Below are 21,466 nucleotides of genomic sequence, written 5' to 3' on the forward strand. Positions count from 1 at the left end.
CAATGGCACACAGTCCCTGGTAAAACAAATTTAGTAGAGAAAACATTTTTTTTTCCTCCAATAGAGAGAAAAAAAGTAAAAGAAAACAAAGCTCAGCAGTGTTTATAAAATATACCGGAGTATTGGCAGTCCGCCTGGACTTTCAAGGTCAAGCTCGCAGGTGCAGAACCGCAAACACGAGATAGCTCCTTAACAGGGAAAAAAACCTCGTAGCTCTGTTAAAAGCTAAAAGAGCAACAGAAGAAAACACAGAAAAACAGCAACTCAATTTGCCCGCATTCTCCACCAAAATCTGTCACGGTTTGAACTAAAAATCCACCTGCGCCCGTGACAGGGGCCGTGGGCCCCGGAGGGGCCCTAGGCCGAAAGGAAAAAAATTAATTAGGAAAAGAAAACAGCGGCAACGATCTAAGGAGGCACACTTATTTACTAAATACTATATCGAAATACAGGATAACACAATATAATACAATATAATTGAAAATTGAGCTAACGAATCAAGCAAAATAGGAGAGAGAATGAGTCCCGTAACCGAGAGGCCTACTGTAAATCTAGGCGAAGGGCTGAAGGCTCCCACACACTCCCCTGAACGCCAGAACTCGAAAGACGTCAGTCTGTTCTGCGACAGAGTTAATATAGAGTCCAGGTCCCGTGACCTATCGTGTTGTTCCCTGGGAGATGTAGTCTTCTTCTGTAAGTTGCAGATTCAGTAAAATTATTCATGCTTTATATGATGTTATGATGTGGAATACTGATAGCAAAAAATACAAAATTATTAAACCATGACAGGGAGGTCACGGGTATCTGATAGGGGCGGTCACCTGTACCTCTATATAGGGTTTGTGGCATGGCATTAAACTGGTACTTTCAGCGTTACACACTGTGTGTTCTGGTTAGCATTTGGGCTGCTGTGCTAACAGATGTGTCTGGGGTTATCTTGTTTTAAAATGGAAGGGCTCGTAAGGAGCAGAGGGATGTGAGGTATTTCTAGTCCGCTTCATGCTCCCGATTCCAGAACCCTTCCAATTGTGAGGAGAACAGAAGTGCTGAGCTGTGTGCGTGTTCCACGGTGCAGAGTCCAGTGACAGTTGGTGCCCGGTGTCTGTGCTGAGCAGCATTGAGGTCTTTAGGAACGTAGGAATCTGCCAATCTGTTGTGAAGGTACTAAAGGTAAAAAGGCAGCATTTCTATCAGTATTGGAGGAGGGAAGGAAACTTTGTCCTTAACTGCTGTTTTTGTTCCCTTTCTCATGCAGTCAATCCAGCAACTAACTTGAGAACCCGACTTCTCCTCTCTTTAGTTTAGATTTGGGGAAATTCCCTGCCACCCAAAAAATATTTCCTGGAAAATTCACTAGTGTTTGTATGAGTAAAAGGTTCCAACCTTTCCTTATTGACTGTCAGAAATGCTTAGCACAGAAATGTGCAGCACTTTAACGAAAGAGTTCCAAATCACTTGAATTTGATCTTCTGTCTGTCCTGGTTGTAGGTTTTACTGCATTTGATACCTTAAAAAAAAAAAAAAAACAACAAAACAAACATAAAATACCAAAATATTTGATTTTTCCATCAGAAAAGAAAAAAAAAACCAACCCAAACCCTTGTTGTGGCTGAGCAGAACGTGCTGCAGCTCCATGCAGTGCTGAGTTACAGTATTCAGGCACATGTGTGTGGATTTGTGTATTGATACGCCCTGGCATGCTTTTGCTGTACAGGTAACAAAGACAGGGGAAGGTTTCAGTGTTTTCTTCATAGGTGAAGAAACCTTGAAGACCAGAAATTCCAACTTACAGAATTTGACATAGGCAAAGTGAGGAGGAAAATTCTTCCTACCCCGTTATTCTTAATTGACGGATTCAGTGTTGGTTCGGCCTACAGGAGAAGTGAACTGCAAGGCTTGGAAGATCGCTGTCTTTGCTGAGGTTGTCCAGGTGGGTGAGCTTGAAGACCTGCAGCAGTCAGACAAATGTGTTGGGGTTACTCACTGCTGTCACTCGTGGTGTTGAAGGAGGGGCTCCATTGGAGGGCTTGCAGCCGTGCAGCCCAGGGACTCCGTGCTGAGTCAGGGTGATGTTACTAGAGTTTGACCAGTGTTGAGGAGGGCAATGTTTTGAAACAACTGCTCCAGAAAGACTGATTGAATGAACAGAAGAAAGCTGGGAAGATGGGTGGTCATTCCTCATTCTTTTCTGCTTGTCGGTGTTTTGCTTAGGGTTCCTTTTCAAAAGAAGATTTCACTGATCAAGACAGTAGAAGACTTTCAGTCCAAGGAAGCACGAGCCAGCTCTTTGAGAGAGCACAGGAAGAGCTGCACAGAGATCCCCGAGACCAGAACTGCTTCTGTGCACTCGTCGAGCATGTTGAAGAAAGGAGACGATTGCTATTTCTACTTTTATTCCACTTGTAAAAAGGTCTGCTTGGGTTTTTTCCTTCATTTCTCCTTCTTTCAGTTCTGAAGTCAAGAGGACAAGGTGGAATACTTAGAAGTATTACTGATCTTCAGCAAACTTCATAACTAATTGCATTGTACAATAGAGCAACTCGCTAAAAATGAGCTCAAAGCATGGCCTGTTCTCAGGCTGTACTATTTCATTTTCCTCTCTTGGTTTCCATTGGGTTACAGGGAGACAACTGTCCCTTCAGGCACTGTGAAGCTGCTTTGGGCAATGAAACCACCTGCAGGCTGTGGAAGGAGGGCCGCTGCTTCAGGAATGACTGCAGGTTCAGGCACATGGAGATCACTGTGAGTGTTGGCTCCTCAGAGTTTATCACCAAACCCACTTCTCATTTCTTTAGGTGGGCTGATGTGCTTTTGCAGATTAGGTTCATTTGCTTTGAAATGATGATGGTTCCTATTGTTAAGAGGGGGCTGGGAGGAAGCAGAGGGAAGAGAGCTCAATGGCAATGGTATATCATAGCAGAATATTCTTCTAGTAGATACCAACAGTGTTCTCTCAACAGTTGCTAAAGAACCACATCATTCAGACAAGCATTCTGCAAGGTGTGTTAGTTTAACCCCTCCTAAACTGGTGTCCTCACCCACAGAATGCTAGGAAAGCTCAGTGAGCCTGGTGCTCCCAGCCTGCGCACGCTTCAGAGTGGTGTTTGAGTGCTGCTTTGTGGCAGTCTGCTCACTGGCACCATCTGGAGCTCAGTCTCCCTTTGCAGATCTTATGTCCACATTACCATCAGCTTTTCTTCCTTTCCGTCTGCAGAAATTTCGCAGCATGATTTCCTGCTACTGGGAGAACCAGCCAGGAGGCTGCCAGAAATCCAACTGTGCCTTCCATCACACCAAGGGACGTTATCTCAATGGGGTTTTCTTTCCACCAAGCCAAAGTGAGTTTGTCTTTTTTAGGAATGAAAGATTAACTCTATTACTCACAGGTGGGTATAGTGTCATAAAGAATGCCAGATAACGTTCACTTGTGAGCTGATAGATAGGTGCACAGCTGAACTTTGTGCGCTTCTGATATTCAGTTTTTTCTTGCATGCTCAGCTTCTCTCTGCTCCTGTGGCCTTTGCCTTGTTGGTTGTGTTCCTGCAATTAAGCTTTTTCTGGGTGTCAGGGAGATGAATGTTGTGTAGGGGGGGATTTCTTTGTTCACAGAGAAGCCATTTGGATGGGCAAGTGGAGACTCAGCATTTATCTGTGTGGGTTTTCATCCTTGCCTGCCATCTTTGTGCAGTGGTTGTAAGGTTAGGATCAAAGTTTTAAATTGATCCTTTTCTTCCTGTAGCTACGCTGCCAAGTCCACCAGAGTCTGCAGGTGACGATCCGAATGCAGCTCAGATAACAGTGCAGCAGAGCAAGCTTTCCGTGCAGTCCGATCCCTCTCCACAGTTGATGGAAGTGATGCAAATGGAAAACAAAGAGAGTGTCCCAAGCTCTACACATCCTCCCGTTTTAATCAAAGCTGCAGATGATGACAAAGGTGATGATGGTGAGTGTGGTTGCTTTTCCCGGTTCTTTACTAGTTACTCTATTCACTTAGGCTGCTTCTATGGGTTTACCAGGTAAGTATAGCTGTTAAAATAAGGAACCTGTCTGTAATCACTTCCATTTGTACTTAAGAATATTAACTGTGGGCTGCCAATTAACTCCAAAGCAATTTGTTGTAAAAACACAACAGAACATAGGGTTGCTGAATAGACTCAGCTATTTCCATGATCTTGTTCCTACCTCGTATCTTCATGTGCCTTTCAGATTAGGAAGGTAAACTCCTTTGTTTACTTCATTAGAGCAAGATGAGGCCACAGCATGGAGTTTAAGTGCCTGTATGTGCATCTTTTCAACCACTGGTTAAAGCCACATTGTTGATAGAGGAATCATGTGGATGGGTTAAAGTAAGGGATAAAGCCTACTTTTAATATCCAGAAGGATGAAAGGAGGGTATCAGACAGACATCAGGTCCATGGTGCTCTTAGCTGTGGGGAGAGCTGACAGGGTTTGTTCTGCATGCTTCTGAGCAGGAGGCAGTTTGCAGAGCTGTGGTCCTCAGCGTGTGCCTCTGTCCTTCAGTCTCATTCACTGCTCTGTGTTCCCAGATGACAGTCTGAATGCTGGAATAAAAGCACTTGAAGAAATCAAACTGAAGAAACAAAAGGATAAAACCAAACAACAAAGTGGTGAGTTCATATGCCCTACTTTGTTATCCTTCTGATAATACTCAGATAGCTGGCACTGTGTTGGGGAATAGAGCCGTTCACAGAAGTGAACCTTTATCTTGCACTGCTGGTTTTGGAGTAGCAGTTGCTGGTGGCTGGGTGCTCCATGAGAGATAGACTTTTTTGTGGTTAACTGTTCTAAAATCTTTCTCCAAAGGAATTATCTTAGGAATGTTGTTGTTTTCTCTCTGTAGCTGTTGTCAGTGGCCTTCCGCTGAAACGCAGCCTGGCAGAAAGGCTGGAGAAGAAGATCAAGATTGACAGAGCACCAAGGAGAGGTAAATGGTTGTCTGTGTTTGCTGCACAGATTCTCTAGGCTTTCTGCTTATTCTTTCCTGGGTGCGTTGTTGTTGGGCACACGCATATTCTGTAATATTATGTCAAATCTGAAAACCTAAGCTCTCGCTGGACTCTCTTTTAATCATTATGCTTCTCCTTTCTTGATGATGGCAGAGAAGGGTGCCAAGCCAGCAGCGGAGATCCATGTCAAAACTCTGGAAGAGATCCGTCTTGAGAGAGCGAATCAGCGAGGAGAAACCCCAGCTGCCCCCCAGGCAGAAGGGTGCTGTAAGGTGGAGGATCCCAGCTCCGGGGTGAGGCCTTCTCCTGCAGTTCGCATCAAAACCTCGGAAGCCCTGGCTGAAAGGAAACACAAACAACTGGGGGAAGAGAAGCAAAAAGTAGAAGAGCTTCTTACTGAGAAGAGAGCTAAGGGTAAATGCAAGAAGAAGAGAATTTTCCCTCCACCTAAGCCTGATAAAGTGAAACTGGAAGAGCCACCGCGTAAAATCAAGCCATTGGAAGAAGTGCATATTAAAACCTTGGAAGAAATCAAGCAGGAGAAAGCCCTGCGGATGCAGCAGATCGCAAAGCCAGCAGGTAAGGAGGTGCTTCACTGTCTGCTCTGCTGAAGTGCTTCCCCTGTCAAGCAAATGGAGTTTGCTTAGAATTGCCTGGGCTGTTTCTTACAACATGCAAAGGCAGGAAGTGCCAGGATGTCCATCCATGTGTTTTTCCATCGAATCCATGGTGTCTGCCTGCTTCATTCTGGAAAATTAATTTGCTGTGAGGTTTTGTAGTTCAGTTTCTCCTGTACTTTCTTTCTGCCATGTTTTTGGTGTGGCATGTTCTGTGTGTTGATGCCAAGGTTGCCTTCATCTTTGGCTTGTATTGCTTAGTTTGATATGTAAATGTATTTGAAAAGCATGGATTGATTCCTCAGCATGGGGGCCAACCTCTGTCAGAAAGGTCAGGGGGGTGAGTTATTCATTGGGGAGGTGAGAGAGGCTTTGTGAAGAGACAGCATGTGAAGGAGGGAAGAGCTTGGATACTGTATGGACTGCGTGATGCCGCCTCTGTCTGTGCTTTGTTATTGAATGCGAGGAAATAAGCACATGGAGGAAACAGTGGCACTCAGGTTTCTTTCTATGCTTGCTGTTGACCAAGTGATTTTCTTTTTCTTTGTTTCAAAGCACCTGGAAGAGAAGAGGAAAAGACTGTGGAATGGAACAGGGCTGCTCCCAAAGCTGTCTCTGCACCCGCAGAGGTGAGTCCCTTCTGAAGATGGACACATTGACACAATTTCTTCACATGTTCTCATGTCTCACTGCTCACCATGTGCCACCATCATGAGTGCATTACTACCTTCCTGCCTTTGGTGAAGAGCTGCAGCCACGTTTCACAATCCTGGTACTTTCAATGGCTTTCCCAGACAGCTTTGCACTCCTCAAACTCAGAATTGATCTGATTATATCTGGCAGAGAGGCAGTAACCCGTTTTTGAAACATCTCTAATCTGATTTCCTTCATATGCTCCCCCTGGTGTTTATTCTTATTTTGCACTTACTTTATTTCTTTTTAGCCCTCGGATCAGAGTACACCAAATTCTAGAGCTCAAGCAAAGAGCCTTGAGGGGACAATAAAGGAGAAGCTACAGCTGAGACAACCGGAGAAGCTGAAGAAGGAAGTGGCTGCTGTGCCAGCTGCTGCTGAAGAAACAGTCAAAGGTAAAAGTGCAGAGCTTAGCAGTCCTGAATCCACCCTTCGTGGTCAGCTTATCAGCTTGCAAAGGCCTAAGTGAAATCTCAGCACGGTGGGCAACAGCACTGCCAGGGAAACCATCAGCCCAACCTCAGGAGCAGAGAACTATGAATGAGTGTTGAGTGTGAGGTGGTCCTCGGAAGTAAAGGGACCTGAGTGCTCATGGTGGGTGCATGCCTTTGCTTAGTGCTAGAAAGGGAAATGCTTATTTTCTTAGTTCACTTGTGTTCCTTCCAGCCAGACTTCAGCTTGAGTACGAGGGACAGACAGTGGCACTGGGCTGCAGACTTACCTGTGTGATAAACCCCTGGATGTATTTTGTGGGTCTGTTGTGGCTTGCACAGCGTCTGGTTGCACACTCTTGTCTGTAGCTCCTGCTTTTTCCTTTCTCTAGAGGGACCATGTATTGTTTTCTCCTGCTGTATGGCTGTTTCCCTTGTCTGGGTTATAATATGGTGTAGCTGTGCAGTTTCTTTGTTCCTTTGGTGGGACTGTTGGTATGCAGCACTCACTGTGGAAGATACTGCTGAGATTTGTGGAAAGAGCAATGTAATTTTGCTGGCCAGATGTATTTAACTGTGGAGAAGAGCTGTGGGAATGACAGGACAACCTGGACTCATCTCAAGGCACAACTGTACCAGCTCTCTCTTCTTCCTGTAGCCAAAAGCAAGGTGTGTGTGAAGCCCTCGGATGGGAAAGCCAGCATCCCCACGAAGCGAGCAAGGAAGCGGATAACTGCTGAGATCTCTCCTTCTGCTGTGGCAGCTGTGAATCCTCGGAGAAGCACTGAAGAAGAGGAGCCTCAAGATAAAAAGGCTAAAATAGCAGCTTTGGTAAGGAGGGGAGGAAGCGTCAGTGCTGTCCTGGTCAGGCTTACTGTTAATGTCCTTCAGGAGCCCCTTGGCCCCCATGTTGGGTTAAGGCTCAGCAGTGCTTAAGGAGAAGCGCTGTAGAGGAAGGATCTCCTGTGCAATCATTGACTTTGTCTTCCTTCTTTCCAGACTGCTGCTCCAGCCCTGCCGGAGGTCAGCCTGCTCACCAAGGCTGTAGAAGATGACACTGAAAAGTTCATCTCAGAACTCTTAGAGGAAATGGAAGGAGAAATTGACTTGGAGCTGGAGAAGGATGTGGATGAACTCCATCGTGAACTTTCTGAGATGATTGACAGTATATCTGAGTAGTCTTGTAGCATATATATATATAAATAAATATTTTAAAAGGCTTCACAATGAGTCTTAAAGCACAGCTGAACTGGTAAAAGATTGGCAGACTGCATTCCATTGTCCTGAGTTTTCCTGCTGGTCAGAGTTGAGGTGCTGTGCATCCATTCCCTGCTCCTGGTTGGCTCCTTTCAGCAGCAAGAGGACAAAGCAGTTCTGTGACAGCCCGGAAGGACGTCCATCTGTGTGCTGCAGTGCCTGGCAATTGATCTCCTGATCCAGTGACGCTCTGAAGGCTTCAACCTCAAGCTCCTTCCTTCCTCCTCCCTTGGCCATGCTCAGCATTGGGTGCAGCTGGAAGCTTCTTCAGTGCTCCCATTTCTTGGGTAGCCCCTATGTCTAGCTTGGAGTTCTGCCAGCTCTTGAGTTTTGTTGGTGTATGCTTTTGTTTTTGACTTGAATCCTTTAAGGCAACTTAATGACGATGTTGGGGTGGGAGGGAGCAGAATTATTCTGGTGTTTTGGACCAAATGTGCCACCAATGATGGGGGGTGCTCCCTGCCTTCCAGTTATCAGCAGTGATGCAGCAGCAGTGTGAGAAGCGGGAGCTGCATGCCACTGCTGCGTTATTCCCTCCTTTCCCTTTTTCTGGACTTCCAGTGCTGTTTGCTGGCAGAGCGCGATGCTGGGCTGATGATTTCTGGAAGCCAACACGTGTGCGCTTCACTTGTCTCAGTTCAGTGTGCAGCCATCCCAGCCCTGCTGTGGGCACAGTGCAGCCCTGGCCCTGCTGGAGGACGCCGTGGTGACTCTGTGCTTCAGCAGGGTATTGAGTGGTTTTCTGTTGCCTCTGGGTGGAACTGTGCCCATGTCGTGTCTGCCATTGTTACTGTAAATATTTTATCCTTTCCTTTTGTATTTGCCTTCTATTTAAGATATTGTATGAACATAGTCAGGCTCCTCTGTTTGTGCCGGCGGCTCTCAGCTGTGTTTTTAAATAAACCTGGCACAGGACAGCAGTGCTGTACGTCTGCCTGCAGCTCTTGGAGGGAGCAGGAGGGGAGCCAGGAGTGCTGCTCCAACAACATCCTGGTGCTGCTGCCACCAGGGTTACTGCTGTGCTGCTGTTATGAGCTCCATGGAAGAGATGAGCTCCAGCACGGCCTCCTCTCACTTATTTGGTTCTGAAGCCTTCAGTTGCTATTGGCCGTGGCACATTCCATGCAGTGTGAATCTCTCTAACAGACATAACTGTATCAGTGGAATTGTGGGGGCTGGGAGGGAGGACACAGTGCTGCTGAGAGCAGGGCCAGGCAGCCCAGCATGCTCAGCAACACAGCCAGGTGAGGCTGGCAGTTCAGTTACAGTCTTTGCACTCCCTGTGCTATCTGCACCGCTTTGGCATGAAGACGTGACTGGAAAGTTCATCCAGTATTGGGCTGAGCTGTGCTTCCCCCCCATAACCCACAGTGCTGCCACAGCCACATTCTGAGGGCAGACACCCAGCTTCCATAACCAACCATGCACTGAGGCTGAGCTGCCCACACCCCACATCCCAACCTGCTCCTCTACAAAACATCTCCACTTTATTCCATACAAATCCCAGAGCATCCCATTCTTCCCATCTTGCAGCGGGGAGCGGAGACAGCCACAGCTCCCCATGTCCCATCGCATCCCACTCCAGCTGCCCTGTGGTCCTCAGTGCTGCAGCAGCCGGCTGTAGGATCCACCGCGGGTCCTCAGTTCGGTGGGTGTCCCCATCTCAGCCATCGTGTCATGCTCCAGCACCACAACATGGTCTGCCTTCTCCAGCATCTGGGGTTGATGGCTGATGAGCAGCATTGACTGGTCCCCCCTGTTGGGCATTGGGTAGGTTTGTGGCGTGGCATTAAGCTGGTACATTCGGTGTTACACACTGTGTGTGAGTCCTGTCTGTTCCTGTGTGCGGAAGCACGGTACTTTCACACAGCAGCCTTGATTTGTCGCCGGATCGGGAGGCGACAGCCTTCATGTCAGAAATGTGGACAAATGCTTCTGTTGTCTGAACCGTCTCTTGGCCCTCAGCACAATGATGCGCTGCCTTTCCAACCCTTCACAGCACTGCTAGGTGCCAAGTGCTGTGCTTTAAGTCTGTTGTACGATGAGTGGCAGCAGAGACTTTCCAAGTGAAATGCTTCATGCTGTAGATAAACAACATCAACAAATACAGATGGGTTAATGTGGTCGTCTTCCTGTGGCATATTAGTTGAAGCAAAAAAGAAAATCCCCATCTCTTCTTGCTGGTGCTCTTGGCCACACCCAGGATGGGCTGAAAAGCTCTTCCAGGTCCTTTCCTTTGAGCCTTTGCTGCAGAGGGTCCCCACAGATTCCATTCCAAGATCTCCCTAAGCCTCCCTGTTTCCTACAGCTGTAGGCACTGATCCTAAAACAGCTGGGCTCTGTTTCCAGCCTGTGGGACCCCAGAAGTTTTGCACACCATCCTCTGCAAAGCCAGAGCTGCCCACAGTCCCCCATAGCCACTCTTCCCACTACATACATCAGGGTGTGGATGCAGCGCACTTAGTCCTGGATGTCCCACACTTTGATGTACGATGTGGACACGGTGAACACCAACCCCGTGTGGCTGCAGTACTTGATGGAAATGACATTATTTGGGTGACCCTTGAGGGAAAGGCACAGCACTGTAAGGTCCTACAGGCATGGGAAAGCACGAGCTGCCTCACCCCCAAGCATCTTCCACTTCCTGGTAGGGCAATGGGCCCCTCCATCTGAACTCAGGCATATCTGAGCAATCATCTTCATGGAAAACCTTGGCATCTCCCCACTAGCAGCCCCTGCCTAACGGCTCTGCCCAGGTGACACAGACTGTGAGACATGATGCTCACGGCCTCTGCTCTGAGCCAGGAAACTCAGCTCATTGGACCTCAGCCAGCCTGTGGGACCCCAGGAGTTCCTCACACCATCTTCTGCAAAGACAGAGCTGCCCACAGTCCCCCACAGCCACTCTTCCCACTACATACGTCAGGGTGCGGATGCAGTGCGCTGAGTCCAGGATATCCCACACTTTGATGTACGACGTGGACACGGTGAACACCAACCCCGTGTGGCTGCAGTACTTGATGGAAACGACATTATTTGGGTGACCCTTGAGGGAAGCAATTTCCTGACCCGTCACCAAGTTCCACATCTTACAGCTCCGGTCTGTAGGAAGAAGAACGTGCCTGAGAGAGTTGGGCTGGGGAGTTCCTCCGTGGCGTGGAGGCACCGACTCCTTCCCAAGCGCTGCCTCCCACCACCCACAGCTCCTCTCCAGGGCAATGGAGCCAGCCTGCTCCAGCACCTGGACATCAGAAGGCAGGGACAGGGGAGCAGCCCAGAAGGAGCCATCCCTGCCATGCACCCCAATTCCCCACGCAGGCGTGGGGAGATCTATGAGACTAGCGCATAAAAAGCCAGCAGCCCCCACACCTGTTCTGTCCAACATATACCTTTTCAGGCAGTGAAAAGCAGTTCATCGGTTGCATCCAGGCAGAGCACAGGCTTGGTGTGTCCTTCTGCCACAGAGACGCACTGCAGTGGGGCTGTCTGGGCATTCTTGGTGCCACCCACTGGATTAATGATGACACCTGCATGGGAAAGAAAGAAGGTGGCGTAGGTATGTGGAAAGGCACAGCACTGTAAGGTCCTACAGGCATGGGAAAGCACGAGCTGCCTCACCCCCAAGCATCTTCCACTTTTTGGAAGGGCAATGGGCCCCTCCATCTGAACTCAGGCATATCTGAGCAATCATCTTCATGGAAAACCTTGGCATCTCCCCACTAGCAGCCCCTGCCTAACGGCTCTGCCCAGGTGACACAGACTGTGAGACGTGATGCTCACGGCCTCTGCTCTGAGCCAGGAAACTCAGCTCATTGGACCTCAGCTCAGTTGAGGACAAACTGCACTTTCTCCATCCTGAAGCTCTGCCAGGAATGCTTCATTAGACCAATTTCATGGCAGTTCCTTCAAGCTGCCAGCCAGCCCGTGGTTGGCAAAGTTTGGAAACGGAGCTGTACTCCTTTTAAAACCAAAAGGATGACAGGGGGCAGCACTGGCATTTGCACCCAGCACCCTGTCCCCAATGCTGGCTCAGAGGATCCATCCTCACCAAACCTTCTTCCAAGGGATGACCTGCAGGCAGCTCATCCCTCCGGCCACAGCATCTGCCAATCACTTCCTCATCAGAGTGTTCAGAACACTGAGGTCCAGCAGCCCCACTGCTGCAGTCCTGAGCTTTGTGGACACCAGCAGCTCTTTCCTGCTGGCATTCCAAGCACCGCCTGGGGCTCTGAGCTATGCTAAATCTTTTCCTATGAGTAGGCAAAACAAGGCAGGAGGCTGGAGAAGGGCAGGCCCAGGGCTGCATGAGGTCTGCATTAGTCAGGAGGGTGAAGGTAAGCTCATTAATTCGGGTTTAGAAGTCACACGCGTGCGACCTCCTTCTCAATTAGCAGCTTTGCTCACACATTCAGCAGCTCTCCTCTGACCCCTAGTGTTGCTACTGGTCTCGAAGTGACACCGAGACCAAAGGGAAATCCCGGCTCCCCAGGGTGAGATGCGATCAGAGCAAACAGCTCAAGGCGACAAAGCACACACGCGCCTGGAGCCGTGTATCCAGTGGTTGCTGAGAGCAGAGCACCCATCAGCACCAGAGGTGCTCCTAAAGGGCAATGAGAAGGTTGTCCTTGCACTGGGACAAACTCAGGAGCACATTCAGCCCGAGGCTGAGCTCTGCACAGCAGTGACTTGGCTTCTGGGGCAGAGAACTCTGCTCACACAGGACCCAGCACTGCAGAGATACAGCCAAGAGTGGGGAACGCCTGCACGTATTTCCCTGGAAGATGCTTGCAAGAAAAACACACTGACAGTGCCCAGTGTTGCTCACCCCAGCATTACAGTCCTGCTGGAGAGCCAGGGATGGGACAGGACATGCTGACAAGAAATGACACAGAGTGTGTGATGAGGACCTCAATCTGCTTATTATGTGGATAATGCGGAGAGGTCTGGCTGACGGAGCTTCTCACTGTGTGAGTCGGTCAGCATTAGAGAAAGCCAGCATGGAGTTCTGTGAGCTTTTGCAGGGGACGAAGAGGCGCAGAAGCTGCTACCCACCCTTGGTGCTCTTAGAAAGTTAACTGAGAGAATTGGAAGGGAGACCATCAGCTGACCAAATGGACACCAATAGGTCAGGTCCTGATCAGACCCGACGGAGGGCCATGGCTCCCAGACCCTATGCCACTCCTTGTCAAGGGCAGGAAACACGTCTGTGTCGGGACCCCAAGTGGGCCCTGCTGGCTGCCGGCACGTTGGGTTAAGCCGTCACCAAATGACGAGCCATCCTGTGCACCGTGAGGATCCGAACATCTCAGCACCAGTTTTGGTCAACAACTCCTTGGTTAATGTCTCCAGTGCAGCCAGTGATTTGACGTCAGCACTGGGCAGCGGCTGCTGGTAACGGCACATGAGACTGCGTTGCTCCCAATGTGCCTGAAGGTCCGAACTGGGAATCCAGCCTTCATGCCGGACTGATAGTTTGTGAGCGGGGGAGACCTTGTTCCTGGATAGTCCCCCAGTGGTGGACATTCAGAACGATTCTGCACAGCCAATATGTTTTTGTCTTCTTATTTGGTTATGGAGTGTGACATTATAATGCACACTGGACAGAACTGGATTGCCATGAAGATTCTGTACAATAGTGTTACATTGAACTTGGAGAAGTTGTAACTCCATTGTGTACTGTGCTGTTATCTTGAACTTGAATGCACTGTTCTCTACAAGTTGACTAAGTGTTGCCATACAGCATTTCACAATTTTTAGGCAGATTGCTGTTGTGTGCTTTCAGGTTTGTAGTCACTGCAGCTGCATCTCTTTGGTATGTTATTATGACAGTTTCATTGTTTTTCGCATATGTTTAATGATTGATTCATTTGCAGAATAGCCTTAAATGTGCAAATCACCTTTGGGGTAACAGGGAGTATGCAGGGGAACCTTTACAGGGGCTGCAGATAATAAAGAGGGGGGAGATGTTGGGTATTGGGCAGGTGGTGCCTGCATGCACCAGCAGTGGAGTCATGGAGGTCATGGGTATCTGATAGGGGTGGTCACCTGTACCACTATATAGGGTTTGTGGCTCGGCATTAAACTGGTACTTTCAGCGTTACACACTGTGTGTTCTGGTTAGCATTTGGGCTGCTGTGCTAACAGATGTGTCTGGGGTTATCTTGTTTTAAAATGGAAGGGCTCGTAAGGAGCAGAGGGATGTGAGGTATTTCTAGTCCGCTTCATGCTCCCGATTCCAGAACCCTTCCAATTGTGAGGAAACAGAAGTGCTGAGCTGTGTGCGTGTTCCATGGTTCGGAGTCCAGTGACAGTTGGTGCCCGGCTTCTGTGCTGAGCAGCACCGAGGTTGTTAGAAGCATAGGAATCTGCCAGAGAGGAATCTGATGTGAAGGTACTAAAGGTAAAAGGCAGCATTTCTATCAGTACTGGAGGAGGGTAGGAAACTTTGTCCTTAAGTGCTGTTTTTGTTCCCTTTGTCATGCAGTCAATCCAGCAACTAACTTGAGAACCCGACTTCTCCTCTCTTTAGTTTAGATTTGGGGAAATTCCCTGGGGAAAAAAAAAAAAAAAAAAAAAAAAAATTTCCTCTAAAATTCACTAGTGTCTGTGTGAGTAAAAGGTTCCAACTTTTATTGACTATCGGAAATGCTTAGCTCAGAAATGTGCAGCACTTTAATGAAAGAGTTCCGAATCACTTGAATTTGATCTTCTGTCTGGCCTGGTTGCAGGTTTTACTGCATTTGGTACCTTAAAAAAAAAAACCAACAAAACAAATCTAAAATACCAAAATATTTGATTTTTACATCAGAAAAGAAAAAAAAAAAAAAAGAACCAACCCAAACCCTTGTTGTGGCTGAGCAGAACGTGCTGCAGCTCCATGCAGTGCTGAGTTACAGTATTCAGGCACATGTGTGTGGATTTGTGTATTGATACGCACTGTCATGCTTTTGCTGTACAGGTAATAAAGACGGAGGATGGTTTTTGTGGATTCTTCAAAGGTGAAGAATCCTTGAAGACCAGAAATTCCAACTTACAGAATTTGACATAGGCAAAGTGAGGAGGAAAATTCTTCCTAACCTGTTATAATTAATTAATTCACGGATTCAGTGTTGGTTCGGCCTATAGGAGAAGTGAACTGCAAAGCTTTGAAGATCACTGTATTTGCTGAGGTTGTCCAGGTGGTTGAGCTTGAAGACCTGCAGCGGTCAGACAAATGTGTTGGGGTTACTCACTGCTGTCACTCGTGGTGTTGAAGGAGGGGCTCCATTGGAGGGCTTGCAGCCGTGCAGCCCAGGGACTCCGTTCTGAGTCAGGGTGATGTTACTAGAGTTTGACCAGTGTTGAGGAGGGCAATGTTTTGAAACAACTGCTCCAGAAAGACTGATTGAATGAACAGAAGAAAGCTGGGAAGATGGGTGGGCATTCCTCATTCTTTTCTGCTTGTCTGCTTGTGTTTTGCTTAGGGTTCCTTTTCAAAAGAAGATTTCACTGATCAAGACAGTAGAAGACTTTCAGTCCAAGGAAGCACGAGCCAGCTCTTTGAGAGAGCACAGGAAGAGCTGCACAGAGATCCCCGAGACCAGAACTGCTTCTGTGCGCTTGTCCAGCATGTCGATTAAAGGAAATGATTGCTATTTCTACTTCTATTCCATTTGTAAAAAGGTCTGCTTGGGTTTTTTCCTTCATTTTTTCTTTCTTTCAGTTCTGAAGTTAAGAGGAATGGGTTGAATAAGTAGAAGTATTACTGGTCTTCAGCAAACTTCATAACTAATTGCATTGTACAATAGAGCAACTCGCTAAAAATGAGCTCAAAGCATGGCCAGTTCTCAGGCTGTACTATTTCATTTTCCTCTCTTGGTTTCCATTGGGTTACAGGGAGACAACTGTCCCTTCAGGCACTGTGAAGCTGCTTTGGGCAATGAAACCACCTGCAGGCTGTGGAAGGAGGGCCGCTGCTTCAGGAATGTCTGCAGGTTCAGGCACATGGAGATCACTGTGAGTGTTGGCTCCTCAGAGTTTATCACCAAACCCACTTCTCATTTCTTTAGGTGGGCTGATGTGCTTTTGCAGATTAGGTTCATTTGCTTTGAAATGATGATGGTTCCTATTGTTAAGAGGGGGCTGGGAGGAAGCAGAGGGAAGAGAGCTCAATGGCATTGGTATATCATAGCAGAATATTCAACTATTCTTAGTTGATACCAACAGTGTTCTATCAACAGATACTAAAGAACCACATCATTCAGACAAGCATTCTGCAAGGTGTGTTAGTTTAACCCCTCCTAAACTGGTGTCCTCACCCACAGAATGCTAGGAAAGCTCAGTGAGCCTGGTGCTCCCAGCCTGCGCACGCTTCAGAGTGGTGTTTGAGTGCTGCTTTGTGGCAGTCTGCTCACTGGCACCATCTGGAGCTCAGTCTCCCTTTGCAGATCTTAGGTCCACGTTACCATCAGCTCTTCTTCCTTTCTGTCTTCAGAAATTTCGCAGCATGATTTCCTGCTACTGGGAGAACCAGCCAGGAGGCTGCCAGAAATCCAACTGTGCCTTCCATCACACCAAGGGACGTTACCTCAATGGGGTTTTCTTTCCACCAAGCCAAAGTGAGTTTGTCTTTTTTAGGAATGAAAGATTAACTCTATTACTCACAGGTGGGTATAGTGTCATAAAGAACGCCAGGTAACGTTCACTTGTGAGCTGATAGATAGGTTCAGAGCTGAACTTTGTGCGCTTCTGATACCTCAGTTTTATCTTGCATGCTCAGCTTCTCTCTGTTCCTGTAGCCTTTGCCTTGCAGGTTGTTCTCCTGCATTTAAGCTTTTTCTGGGTGTCAGGGAGATGAATGTTGTGTAGGGGGGGATTTCTTTGTTCACAGAGAAGCCATTTGGATGGGCAAGTGGAGACTCAGCATTTATCTGTGTGGGTTTTCAGCCTTGCCTGCCATCTTTGTGCAGTGGATAATCTGATTGAATTCCTACCGCATAACTGAAGAGACTGATTTTTTCTTTGCTTGTACAGACCAGCTTTCTAAGGAGGGAGAAGAAACAAAAACACCTGTCCAGCAACCAGCTGAAGAAAACCATCATGGATTGCAGATAATTTCCACTACAAAATCTGATGCTGATACAAAACAAGGTATTCCAGGATTAATCAGAAGCACTTGCCAATTAACTCCAAAGCAATTTATTGTACAAACACAACAGAACATAGGGTTGCTGAATGGAATCAGCTATTTCCATGATCTTGTTCCTACCTTGTAACTTCATGTGCCTTTCAGATTAGGAAGGTAAACTCCTTTGTTTACATCATTAGAGCAAGACGAGGCCACAGCATTGAGTTTAAGTGCCTGAATGTGCATCATTTCAACCAGTGGTGAAAGCCACATTTGCTGATAGAGGAATCTAATGTCATATGGATGGGATAAAGTAAGGGGTAAAGCCTACTTTTAATATCCAGAAGGATGAAAGGAGGGCAGCAGACAGACATCAGGTCCATGGTGCTCTTAGCTGTGGGGAGAGCTGACAGGGTTTGTTCTGCATGCTTCTGAGCAGGAGGCAGTTTGCAGAGCTGTGGTCCTCAGCGTGTGCCTCTGTCCCTCAGTCTCATTTACTGCTCTGTGTTCCCAGATGACAGTTTGAATGCTGGAATAAAAACACTTGGATCAGAAGGACCTTCAGGAGCTCCTGCTCATCGGCTCAAATCTCAGATTGTTCGTGTGCCTAAGAAGGAGAATGTGCGGACACTGGTCAGCACTGTGACGCTGCCTGCAAAGCAGGGTAATGATGAGTACCTTTGCTTCCATTTGGTGGCTCCTAAGTGGAATGGATAAATTACAATTGGGACTTACCCTGAGTGCATTACAGTTGCAATATTATTTTGTGTCAGGGCTGTCAAAGTGGTGTCTTTTGGTTGTATTTGTTTTGGGTGGGAAATGGGCTCACAAGACAGTAATTCTGTTGGTTTCTGTCAAATAAGCACTTTGTTTTTCTTTGTTTTAGGGGAGGTGCCTGTGATTCAACCGAATACTGCTGATAAACCTGGAAAACGGAAATCCTCTGTAGGTAAGGGCTGCTTGTGAGCTGCTGTTTGGCTGCCTCCACGTAAATGGGAGGGCACTGCTGAAGCAGGAGGGAGGAAAGTGTGTCGTGGGTCTGTGATGACTCCAAGTGGCACACAAGTGTAGCAGCTGAAAGGTGAATTTGAGAACATACACTTGGAGAAACCAAAGTTTGTGGTTGACTTGTAAAAATCTTTCTCCAAAGGAATTATCTTAGGAATGTTGTTGTTTTCTCTCTGTAGCTGATGTCAGTGGCCTTCCGCTGAAGCGCAGCCTCGTAGAAAGGCTGGGGAAGAAGATCGAGGTTGACAGAGCACCAAGGACAGGTAAATGGTCATCGGTGTTTGCTGCACAGATTCTCTAGGCTTTCTGCTTATTCTTTCTCAGGAGCGTTGTTGTTGGGAACACGTATATTCTGTAATATTATGACAAATCTGGAAACTTGAGCTCTCGTTGGAATTTCTTGTAATCCTTATGCTTCTCCTTTCTTGATGATGACAGAGAAGGGTGCCAAGCCAGCAGGGGAGATCTGGAAGAAGAGACGACTGGAAGAAGAGAAGCAAAAAGTAGAAGAGGTTCTTACTGAGAAGAGATCTAAGGATAAGCACAAGAAGAAGAGAATTTTCCCTCCACCTGAGCCTGGTAACGTGAAACTGGAAGAGCCACCGCGTAAAATCAAGCGATTGGAAGAAATGCATATTAAAAGCTTGGAAGGAATCAAGCAGGAGAAAGCCCTGCGGATGCAGCAGATCGCAAAGCCAGCAGGTAATGAGGTGTTTCACTGTCTGCTCTGCTGAAGTGCTTCCCCTGTCAAGCAAATGGAGTTTGCTTAGAATTGCCTGGGCTGTTTCTTACAACATGCAAAGGCAGGAAGTGCCAGGATGTCCATCCATGTGTATTTCCATCGAATCCGTGGTGTCTGCCTGCTTCATTCTGGAGAATTCATTCGCTGTGAGGTTTTGTAATTCAGTTTCTCCTGTACTTTCTTTCTGTCATGTTTTTGGTGTGGCATGCTCTTTGTGTTGACGCCAAGGTTATCTTCATCTTTGGCGTGTTGCTTGTTTTAATATGTAAATGTGTTTGTAAAGCCAGGATTGAGTCCTTAACATGTGGGCCAACCTTTGTCAGAAAGTTCAGGGGGGTGAGTTATTCATTGGGCAGGTGAGAGAGGCTTCGTGAAGAGACAGCATGTGAAGGAGGGAAGAGCTTGGATACTGTATGGACAGCATGATGTCGCCTCTCTCTGTGCTTTGTTATTGAATGTGAGGAAATAAGCACATGGAGGAAACACTGGCACTCAGGTTTCTTTCTATGCTTGCTGTTGACCAAGTGATTTTCTTTTTCCTTGATTTAAAGCACCTGGAAGAGAAGAGGAAAAGACTGTGGAATGGAACAGGGCTGCTCCCAAAGCTGTCTCTGCACCCACAGAGGTGAGTCCCTTCTGAAGATGGACACATTGACACAATTTCTTCACATGTTCTCATGTCTCACGGCTCACCATGTGCCACCATCATGAGTGCATTCCTACCTTCCTGCCTTTGGTGAAGAGCTGCAGCCATGTTTCACAATCCTGATACTTTCAATGGCTTTCCCAGACAGCTTTGCACTCCTCAAACTCAGAATTGATCTGATTGTATCTGGCAGTGAGGCAGTAACCCAGCTGGCACCAGGTACAACTTGTGAGGTTAACGTGGGAGCACTGGATACAAAAAGGTCACGATGGCTTCGTGTTCAATGAAATCAGACTGTGGGTGGATGTTGTGTAGGGGAACAGGAATGACTTTCTGTTGCTCAAATAGAATGTGGTATGTAACAGCTCTAGCACTGTGCTGATTTAAACGAGCACTGAAGAAGATGAGCCTCCAGCTAAAAAAGCAGCTTTGGTAAGGAGGGGAAGAAGTGTCAGTGCTGTCCTTGTCAGGCTGATACTGAGATACAACTCCTGCAGAAAGTGTGGAGAACTGAAATGTTCTGCAGGTTTCCTTTCAAAGTAGTCACTGTGTGCAGGATGCTGGATGAATGGCAGTGTGTGCACAATGCTCTGCAGCCCTGTGATTCCTCTGTAGTGTGAAGGAATTTGTCCATTAATGCTGCATTGTTAAAAAGACCTGAGGTGCTCTGCAGCCTTCACGTGGTTGTTAACATCCTTCAGGAGCCCCTTAGCCCCTGTGTTGGGTTCAGGATCAGCAGTGCTGAAGGAGAAGCACTGCAGAGGAAGGATCTCCTGAGCAATCATTGACTTTGTCTTCTTTCTTCCCAGACTGCTGCTCCAGCGCTGCCGGAGGTCAGCCTGCTCACCAAGGCTGTAGAAGATGACACTGAAAAGTTCATCTCGGAAATCTCAGGAGGGGAAATGGAAGCAGAAATTGACTTGGACCTGGAGAAGGATGAGGATGATTTCCTTCGTGAACTTTCTGAGATGACTGACTGTTGAACTGCGTAGTAGCTATTATAGTATGTTAAAAAAAACAAAAAAACAAAAAAAACCCACAAACAAACAAACAAAAAAAACAAAAAAAAAGCCAACAAAAAAACAACAACAAAAAAACCCCTTTAATTTAATAAAAACCTTTTCTTTTTGGTTGCATACCTCAGGGTGATACTTTACTAAAGGAGGCTTCACAATAATGAGTCATAAAGCACAGCTGAACTGGTAAAAGATTGGCAGACTGCATTCCATTGTCCTGAGTTTTCCTGCTGGTCAGAGTTGAGGCCCTGTGCATCCATTCCCTGATCTAGGTTGGCTCCTTTCAGCAGCAAGAGGACAAAGCAGTTCTGTGACAGCCCAGAAGGACGTCCATCTGTGTGCTGCAGTGCCTGGCAATTGATCTCCTGATTCAGTGACGCTTTGAAGGCTTCAACCTCAAGCTCCTTCCTTCCTCCTCCCTTGGCCATGCTCAGCGTTGGGTGCAGCTGGAAGCTTCTTCAGTGCTCCCATTTCTTGGGCAGTCCCCATGTCTAGCCTGGAGTTCTGCCAGCTCTTGAGTTTTGTTGGTGTATGCTTTTGTTTATGACTCGAATCCTTTAAGGCAACTTAATGACAATGTGGGGGTGGGAGGGAGCAGAATTATTCTGGTGTTTTGGACCAAATGTGCCACCAAGGCGGGGGGGTGCTGCCTGCCTTCCAGTTATCAGCAAGGATGCAGCAGCAGTGTGAGAAGCGGGAGCTGCATGCCACTGCTGCGTTATTCCCCCCTTTCCCTTTTGCTGGATTTCCAGTGCTGTTTGCTGGCAGAGCGCGATGCTGTGCTGATGATTTCTGGAAGCCAACGCGTGTGCGCTTCGCTTTTCTCAGTTCAGAGTGCAGCCATCCCAGCCCTGCTGTTGGCACAGTGCAGCCCTGGCCCTGCTGGAGGACGCCGTGGTGACTCTGTGCTTCAGCAGGGTATTGAGTGGTTTTCTGCTGACTCTGGGTGGGACTGTGCCCATGTCGTGTCTGCCATTGTTACT

The 21,466-nt window shown here is 47.5% G+C and overlaps 1 pseudogene; it reads left to right on the forward strand.

Annotated features, from left to right (window-relative positions):
* Nucleotides 1-2,052: 2,052 nt before the first annotated feature.
* Nucleotides 2,053-21,466, forward strand: part of LOC146752742 (zinc finger CCCH domain-containing protein 11A-like) — a 36,419-nt pseudogene continuing 17,005 nt past the window's right edge.

This window comes from Coturnix japonica, unplaced genomic scaffold (assembly GCF_054131305.1).
Source record: "Coturnix japonica strain WE unplaced genomic scaffold, WE-NBRP24 Scf042, whole genome shotgun sequence".
NCBI classification, from domain to species: domain Eukaryota; kingdom Metazoa; phylum Chordata; class Aves; order Galliformes; family Phasianidae; genus Coturnix; species Coturnix japonica.